This window comes from Dasypus novemcinctus, chromosome 10, assembly GCF_030445035.2.
Source record: "Dasypus novemcinctus isolate mDasNov1 chromosome 10, mDasNov1.1.hap2, whole genome shotgun sequence".
Classification (NCBI taxonomy): domain Eukaryota; kingdom Metazoa; phylum Chordata; class Mammalia; order Cingulata; family Dasypodidae; genus Dasypus; species Dasypus novemcinctus.
In genome coordinates this window covers 20,629,895-20,639,015 of record NC_080682.1, presented here as the reverse complement: position 1 = coordinate 20,639,015, position 9,121 = coordinate 20,629,895, and positions in this window count along the sequence as shown.

Below are 9,121 nucleotides of genomic sequence, written 5' to 3'. Positions count from 1 at the left end.
CATCTCCTGCCATGCCTCTGCCAGCATGACCATCCATATGCAAGGGGCTCTCAATTGCAAGTGATTTTGCTCCCCAGGGGACATTTAACAACACCTGGAGACATTTTTTTGGTGTGTGTGAGTTAGGCCAGTAATATATTAAGGTTGGGAGGGAAGATGCCTAAACTATAAGGAACATACCTGTAATTAAAGAAATACGAGGGGAGTATATTTGCTAGGGATTGTGTTCAGTGTAAGAAACAGAAAAACAGATTAAACGGCTTTTAATTTCCTCTAGTAAGTTGCAGTCTTTGGTTCAGCTTCTCAGAAATAATAGAGTTGAGGTCTTTGTGATTCTCTTGCTTTTCTTCATGTTGCAAGATGATCCACTAGAATGTACATGCCACAAGATCAGGGGTATTTGTTTTGTTATTGCTGTATCCCTAGTGTTTGGAAGAGTCCCTAGCACATAGAAAGCACTCACCGTCTAAATGTTTTCTGAGTGTCTCATTGTAGCTCCAGCCATCACTTAAGAGCTCCAGGCAGCAGAAAAGAGAACAAGACAGGAAGGAAGGACAGCCCTTATGTCAAGAAAATTAAACATCCCCAGAGATCCACAGCCAACTTCCACCTGTGTTGCCTCTGCCAGAAGTCAGGGTTACACTTAAGAGAGGCTGGAACGTGTAGTTCTCAGCTTGTCTTATTACTGCCACACACAGACACAGATTGGTTTTCTGTAAGGAAGGAAGGAGGGGCAATGGATATTGAGTAGGGATGAAAGGGAACTTTTGCTGGCCTTGGGCATGTGCATGTGAAACTTGCCCAAGAAATACCGTGAACCTCGAGGGCGTGAGAGATTGCAAGATAGGAAGTGTTCAGGACCACTGAAGAAGGAACCAGAGCAACTGCTTCTCAGAAAACTGATCAGACTCAGCAGAGATACAGCCTGGTGGTGAACTTGTGGCTTTGCTGTCTGTTGACTTAGATGTCTTATTTGTACCCAAACTTACAGATCTTTTTTAATGAACACAGTTCCTTAAAATAAAAAATGGATTTGGAGGTTCAGCAATCGGTCTGAGCTGAGCTACACTATGGGTCAATCCTGAAATGACAAGATAATGAATTGTTTTTGTTTTTTTTTTCAAATTCTACTCAATTTATTCATTTTTAAAAAAATATTACATTAAAAAAATATGAGGTCCCCATTCACCCCCACTGCCCCCACCCCACCACTCCCCCCACAGTAACACTCTCCCCCATCATCATGACACATCCATTGCATCTGGTGAGTATATCTCTAGGCATCGCTGCACCCCATGGCCTGTGGTCCACACCATAGCCCACATTCTCCCACGTTCCATCCAGTGGGCCATGGGAGGACATACAATGTCCAGCAATTGTCCCTGCAGCACCACCCCGGACAACTCCAAGTCCTGAAAATGCCTCCACATCTCATCTCTTCCTCCCATTCCCCGCACCCAGCAGCCACCATGGCCACTTTTTCCACATCAATGCCACATTTTCTCGATTATTAACCACAATAGTTCATGAATAGAATATCATTAAGTCCACTCTAATCCTTACTGTATTCCTCCTTCTTGTGGACCTTGGCTTGGTTGTGTCCATTCCACATCTATGTCAAGAGGGGGCTTAGATTCCACATGGATACTGGATGCAATCCTCCTGCTTTCAGTTGTAGGCACTCTAGGCTCCATGGTGTGGTGGTTGACAATCTTCAACTCCATGTTAGGTGAGTGGGGTAAGTTCAATAAATCAGAGTGTAGGAGCTGAAGTCTGTTGAGGCTCAGGGCCTGGCTATCATATTGTCAGTCCAGAGATTCATATCCCCTAGATATATCTTAAACCCCAGCACCAACTACAATTCCAGTAAAGTAGCATGAAAGGCTTGTGAAAAGAGATCACATCTGAGTCCAACTCCATCACACAGAAACACCAGCTCCAAAGAAGGGCCAACTGACATGGCAGTGAACTCCATCTGCCATGACCATAGAACCTGTGGGTCTCTTTAGCCCTCAAAAGGACCAATACCTGGGATTGTATCTACTTTATCTGTCTCTGAGACTCTGCTCAGGTGTGCATAAGGGCAATCTTTCTGACAACCTCCAGACTCTTTTTTAGAGACTCATAGCCATATAAACTCATTTGTCCTTTCATTTCCCCCTTACTTTAGGTCAAACAGCATTTTAAACTCCTGTTATTATATATAGACAGGAATATTCTGCTGGTCCGCATTGAACCTTTAATTCAAGGTCATTTTCTATTTACGTCATCAGCTGGTACTCGGTAGTGATCCCTTGGCGCCAGGGAGGCTCATCCCCGGGTGTCATGTCCCATGCTGGGGGGAAGGCATTGCATTTACATGCTGAGTTTGGCTTCGAGACTGGCCACATTTGAGTAACACGGAGGCTGTCAGGAGGGAACTCTTAGGCACAGTGCTGCTCTAGGCCTTGTTCTTATTTCAGGTGTATAGGCTCACAAGCATAGTCATTAGTATCAGGGGCTCACTGTTGGACCCTCATTCCTTTCTGGTCCTTGCCATTGCACCTGGGGGACTGCTGCTGCTCTCCTAGGGACCACGACAGAGCCCCCCCCAGCCAGGAACCCAGTACCCCCCCCAGGCTGTTGTTTTTAATTGTTTCCACTATGAGTATATCCAAACATTTCCATGCACCCTGGATACATGCTCTGTAGAACTCCCTGTCAACCATATGTCCCTTGTCAATAACATCCCATACCAGTATTCCTCTGCTGCCATTGTTGAAGCACTCTGTGACCCAAAACTTCCTGAAAAGTGAAGCCCAATATAATGTCAGGTTCCCTTACTAGTAAAATGGAATATAGCGATGAGTTTAAAGGTTAGCTATAGAATACATATTGATTTGGAAAAATTCTACATCCTATCTTTTTCTTTTCTTTTTTCCTAATTATTGAGGTTCTCTTCACAAGAGCCTTAGATCACAGTAATTCATCTATACAATATACAGTACTCCCACATATCCATTTTAAAACCTTTTCCCTTCCACAGCGTTAATCTTTTAACTTATTCATATCATATTTACTGAAACCGATGTACAGATATTGAGACAATAGCTTTCAAACAAGGTAACATTTGTGTTTACATTGTGGTTCATACTTCAGGCTATACAGTTTTCTAAATTTTTTAGTTATCCTATGTTTTACATTATGGTTTACATTATTAGTCTGTCGTCCCCTATATGTTTTTGGTGTAATATTACATGTTTTATATCCATCCTTGTGTACTCTTGTGAAACACTTCTTTTGCCCTCACATTTACTTTGGTTCCATCTATTCAATATCTATTTCCCCCTCCCCTTGGGCCCCACGGTGACAGTCAATCTTCATTTCTTGAGGAGCCATGTTCAGAGATACTTGCAACAGTGTTGAGGTCTTGACATGCTCAACTGCCCTAATGCCCTGGGAGCCACCCTTTCTCTTGAGAGATACAGTTCCCTCTATTTGATGGCATTAGTCCTCCCCAGGATGTGAATCTACCTTCACTCTCATTATATGGGTCTCTACCCAATGGTATAACCCACTCTGGCAAAATGAGCATTCAGATATTCCCTAGGAGTCTGTTCTGCATCAGATTATCCCCTTTGAGTATCTTAAACAGGTAACTTTCCTAATTATATTTTGAAAAGGTTTTCTCAGCATTATACTCTCAACCAACACCTGACAATCTCCTAAGTTTGTATGTTGCCCCACCCTCCCCCCAATTTCTTGGGCAATATTACCCATCCACCCATCCCTAGCCCCCCTCAAACCCGCAAAGCCCCACCCAAAGGTAACCCTATGCCCCCATTTTATCTCTTCCTTGTACACATGCTTACCTCTGGCTTATCATAGATTTCACCCATGTAGATGTCAGCTTATATCCTTCCTCTACCCCCCGATTTCCTGTAAGCCTATCTTCCAGTCTCTTGCTCTCTGAGGCAGCTTGCTCATTTCATATCATTGAGGTCATGCAGTATTTGTCCTTCAATGCCTGGGTTGCTTCACTCAACATAAGGTTCTCAAAATTCATCCATGTTATCACGTGTGTTTGTAGCGTATTTGTCTTAAAGCCGAATAGTATTCCATTGTAGGTATATACCACATTTTATTGATCCACTCATTTTTTGATGGGCATTTGGTTGATTCCAATTTTGGCGATAGTGAACAATGCTGCTATGAACATTGGTGTGCATATATCGGTTTGTGTCCTTGTTTTCAGTTCTGCTGGGTATATACCCAGCAGTGGTATTGCTGGGTCATATGGCAAATCTATGGTTAGTTTTTTGAGAAACTGCCAAACTGTCCTCCAGAATGGTTGGATCTTTCTGTATTCCCACCAGCAGTGGATGAGTGTTCCCATTTCTTCACATCCTCTCCAACATTTGTATTCTTCTGTTTTTTTCATAGCTGCCAATCTTATGGGAGTAAGATGGTATCTCATTGTAGTTTTGATTTGCATTTCCCTGATAGCTAAAGATTTGGAGCATTTTTTCATGTGCTTTTTAGCCATTTGTATTTCTTCTTTGGAGAAGTGTCCGTTTAAATCTTTTTCCTATTTCTTAAATGGGTTGTTTATCTTTTTATTTTCAAGATATAGGAGTTCTTTATATATGCAAGTTATAAGTCTCTTATTGGATATATGGTTGCCAAATATTTTCTCCCATTGTGTAGGTTCCCTTTTTACTTTCCTGACACACTCCTTTGAGGTGCAGAAGGCTTTAATTTTGAGGAAGTCCCATTTATCTATTTGTTCTTTTGCTGCTTGTGCTTTTGGTGTGATGTTCATGAAGCCATTTTCTATTACAAGGTCCTGTAGATATTTCCCTACACTGCTTTCCAAGGTCTTTATGGTCTTGGCTCTTATATTTAGGTCTTTGATCCATCTTGAGTTGATCTTTGTATAAGCTGTGAAGTGGTAATCCTCTTTCACTCTTCTACATATGGATATGCAGTTCTCTAGGCACCATTTGTTGAATAGGCCATTCTCTCCCAGTTGAGAAGGTTTGGTAGCTTTATCGAATATTATATGGCTATATATATGAGGTTCTATATTAGAACTTTCAATTCGATTCCATTGGTCTGTGTGTCTCTCCTTATGCCAATACCATGCTGTTTTCACTACTGTAGCTTTGTAGTATGTTTTGAAGTCAGGTAGTGTGATTCCTCCAATTTCATTTTTCTTTTTCAATATGTCTTTGGCTATTTGGGGCCTCTTTCCTTCCCAAATAAGTTTCATAGTTAGTTTTCCTAGTTCCTTAAAGAAGGCTGTGTTGATTTTTATTGGGATTGCCTTGAATGTGTAGATCAGTTTTGGTAGGATAGACATCTTAATAATATTTAGTCTTCCTATCCATGAACAGGGAATATTCTTCCATTTATTTAGGTCTTCTTTGATTTCCTTGAACATTCTTGTATAGTTCTTGGTGTATACGTTTTTTACATCTTTAGTTAAATTTATTCCTAAATATTTGATTTTTTAATTTACTATTGTGAATGGTATTTGTTTCTTGATTTCCTCCTGATCTTGTTCATTATTGGTGTACAGAAATGCTACTGATTTTTGCGCATTGATCTTATAACCTGCGACTTTACTAAACTCATTTATGAGCTCTAGAAGCTTTATTGTAGATCTCTCAGGGTTTTCTATGTATAGGATCATGTCATCTGCAAATAATGAAATTTTGACTTCTTCCTTTCCAATATGAATGCATTTTATATCTGGTTCTTGCCTCAGTGCTCGAGCAAGTACTTCTAAGACAATGTTAAATAGAAGGGGAGACAGTGGGCATCCTTGTCTTGTTCCTGACTTTAGAGGGAAGGATTTTAGGATTTCTCCATTGTAGATAATGAATTGTTGAAAGCAGCTAATCCCCTTTCATTTTGACTTTTGTAACTTCTGCCTTTACATGGCCATCCTTGCCATTGGTCTGGGAGACTGTATACTCAGGCCTATGGTACCTCATGTACATGCCTGGCACTGGCTACATAATTTGTGGAGTCCAAGAGCAAAATGTAAACATAGAGCCCTCTGTTAAAAAATTATTAAGGATTTCAAGAGGGTGATGGCAGAGCATTAGTCTAAGTATGGGGCCCATCTTAGTGTGGGGCCCTGTGTAATTGCCCAGATCACATGCCCGTGAATCCGGTGAAACCTATATATGAGAAAAGCCTCAAGGTCTTAGGCTAATTGTCTCCAACCTATTTTTCACAGTCAATCTGAAGACCCCATCCCATAGTGCCAAATCCTTCTGTGTTTGATCATATTTTCTCTGCTTTGTGTGGTGGTAAACTCAGACTAACACAATGATTCAGTTATTATTTGTATTTTACAGCAGCAGTTAAGAGTGACTGCCAGGGGTATTCTGGTTAACTATGGGGGATTGAGCTTATGATTTAATTTAAGTGTGTTCCCTTTCATGACTCCACTAAATTATCAGGAAAATAAATAAGAGGTTTAAACCCATAAGGATAAAAAATGAGCATGAGAAGAGAGCAGAAAAGTTGAGAGATGAAGAAAGGTACTTCTTAAGGTCCTGCAGAGAGTCAGGGAGAAGGTAACAAGAAATCAGCTGATTCTCACTGAAGAATTCCTGGAACACTCAGGAACTGGAGATATGAAGTATTTCTAGAGGCAAGGGTAGGCTGGGGCTAAAAACAGGAAGGCAATTTAAAGTCCAAATGAAGAATAGCTGCACCCCAATTTTCAAAAAATTAATTTAATTGATACATATTAATAAAGTAATCAATTCATCCAACTGTGCAATCAATGATATTTGTATAATCACATAGTTGTGTATCCTAGATTTATTACCTTTCCCCAGCAGAAGGCTGGAGGTAAGTTTTCTCTCTGGAGAAATTGTGCCACAGAGATTTTGGATTTAGGATTATTAGGTAAACTTGAGGGCAGCAGTAAGGTACCAGATTGAAAGTGGGGCTAAATGAGAACCTAAAAGAGGGTTCTTTAGTCTGATTATCCCATTTGGCTCTCAGAATCCTGGCAGCTAGGCTCATAACTACAAGGCAGGAGAGTGAAGTTCACTCTGGGGAATGGACAAACCTAGGATGAGAGTATTGAGGATAATGACACCTGGGTGTCCCCGCCTCCAATGGGTAGTACCCCTCCCAAATGCCTTTTGCTAAACCCCACAAACCAACATGCCCTGCCCAGGTACAAAGAGCTCTGAGTCAGGATTTAGTGCCCCATTCTTAATTAAGAATGGACAGCCAAGGCTTTAGGAGGAAGCCACTAGAATGATAGACAAGATTATAGTCAACAAACACGGAAAGGGACTTGAAGGAAAGAGAACAGATATCAACTTCAAAACACTATATTTAAGTCATATGGGAGATGAAAGAAGATGTCTGAAACAGCCATTTCCCATCAGTTTCTATTTCTATCCCTTGCTTAATTTTTAAAATTTGTAGCACTACTACTTCTTGACATGATATAGTATATCTGCTGGTAATTTTTAGTCCTTGTCACACTCAGCTGAATGTAAGTTCTGAGAGTAGGGACTCCATCTTGTTCATGTCCTATCATCAGCACTTGTGACTGGTATAAGGCAGGTGCTGAACAATATTTCTGCCTGAACAAATAAAAACCATATCCATAAATAAGAACAGGTTACTACAAAAAGAACATTAAAGAGGAGAAAAGATCCTGGAATATTAATAATAGGATAATAACTTTAAAGATACAATAAGAGAGTTGCAAACTAAAATAGGGTAAATATCCTCAAAATGTAGGATAAAATGATGGAAGGTAATAAAGAAAACATAAGAAAATGAGAAGATTAGGCAAGGAGTTTTAACATCTGACTAACAGGAATTCCAGAAAAAAAGAACAAAAAAATTAGAGGGAAAAGATTATCACAGAAATGATAAAGAAACATTTCTGGAACTAAAAGATATGAGTTTCCAGAATTCAGGGATTGATCGAGTAGTATCTGGGAAAGCAAATGAAAACAGGCTGCCCCAGGCACATAATTGTGAAATTTCAAAATACAAGACCGAAAAAAAAGACTCTGCAAAACTTCCAGAGAATTAAAAAAACAAACAAACAGAAACAAGAGGTCAGGTATCAGAAGGGCATTGAACTTCTCAACAGCAACACTGAAAACCAGAGGATGGTGGGATGACACCTTCAAAAAAGTAAGAGAAAGTAATCTCTATTCTTGAATTCTATATGTAGACAAGCTAGAAATCAAATATGGTAGCAGAGTAAAGAATTTTTCAGATATACCAAGTCGTGAAAATATATCTTGTACTGTCTCAGGAAACTGCAGGAAAGGTGGCAAAATTAGGGAATATGCCAGGAAAGAGGAAGACCTTGGATCCATCAAATGGAAAAGGAATTCCCACACAGGTGATGAGGGTTGTCCCAGGAAGACAATTGTGCAGCAAACCAAGAGGGTGACCTGTTCGGAGAGGAGCAGAAGGATACAGGACTCCAGGAGGAGTGACTTTGAGAAGATACATTGAAGTAATGGGTTACCTTATATATTTGTGTGGAGATGGGCTTTTTATTGTCTTTGGGGATAGTTTAGAGAGAGTTTAGATATGAATTAGTTTTGGGTACATAGAAAACCAAGCAAATGGAAATCAAAGCAAGTATTAACTCAAGAAAAACAAAAGGTCATACAAGAAAGGGCATGGGATCATAACATACTTAATAGATCAGCTGTGAATTATATTTTATAATCAATTGTGTAAACTGTCAATAACAATTTAATAAAAGATCTTGATATAACTTGATTGAGAAAATGATAGGGAAGGGATATAGGGATATGGGTGTGGTGTGTGGGCTAAAAGAGCTAATCCTTGTTTTCTATCATATGAAGTCAGGGACTAATATCTGAAAATGAAAAACAAAAGCAAATATATATATATATGCATGTGATCTGTAAACATGACATTAAGCACCAGAAGAAGTAAGCAGAGTTGAAAGTGATTGCCTTGGGGTATGGAGACTGGGCATTGAAAGGAGTTGGGGGAGTGAGGAAGCTTTTTTATGTTATAAACCTCGAGGTACTGTTTGACTCTTTAATCTGTATAATGAAGTCCTTTGATAATAAAAAAATTAACTAAATAAAAAGCAGTGTGGTGA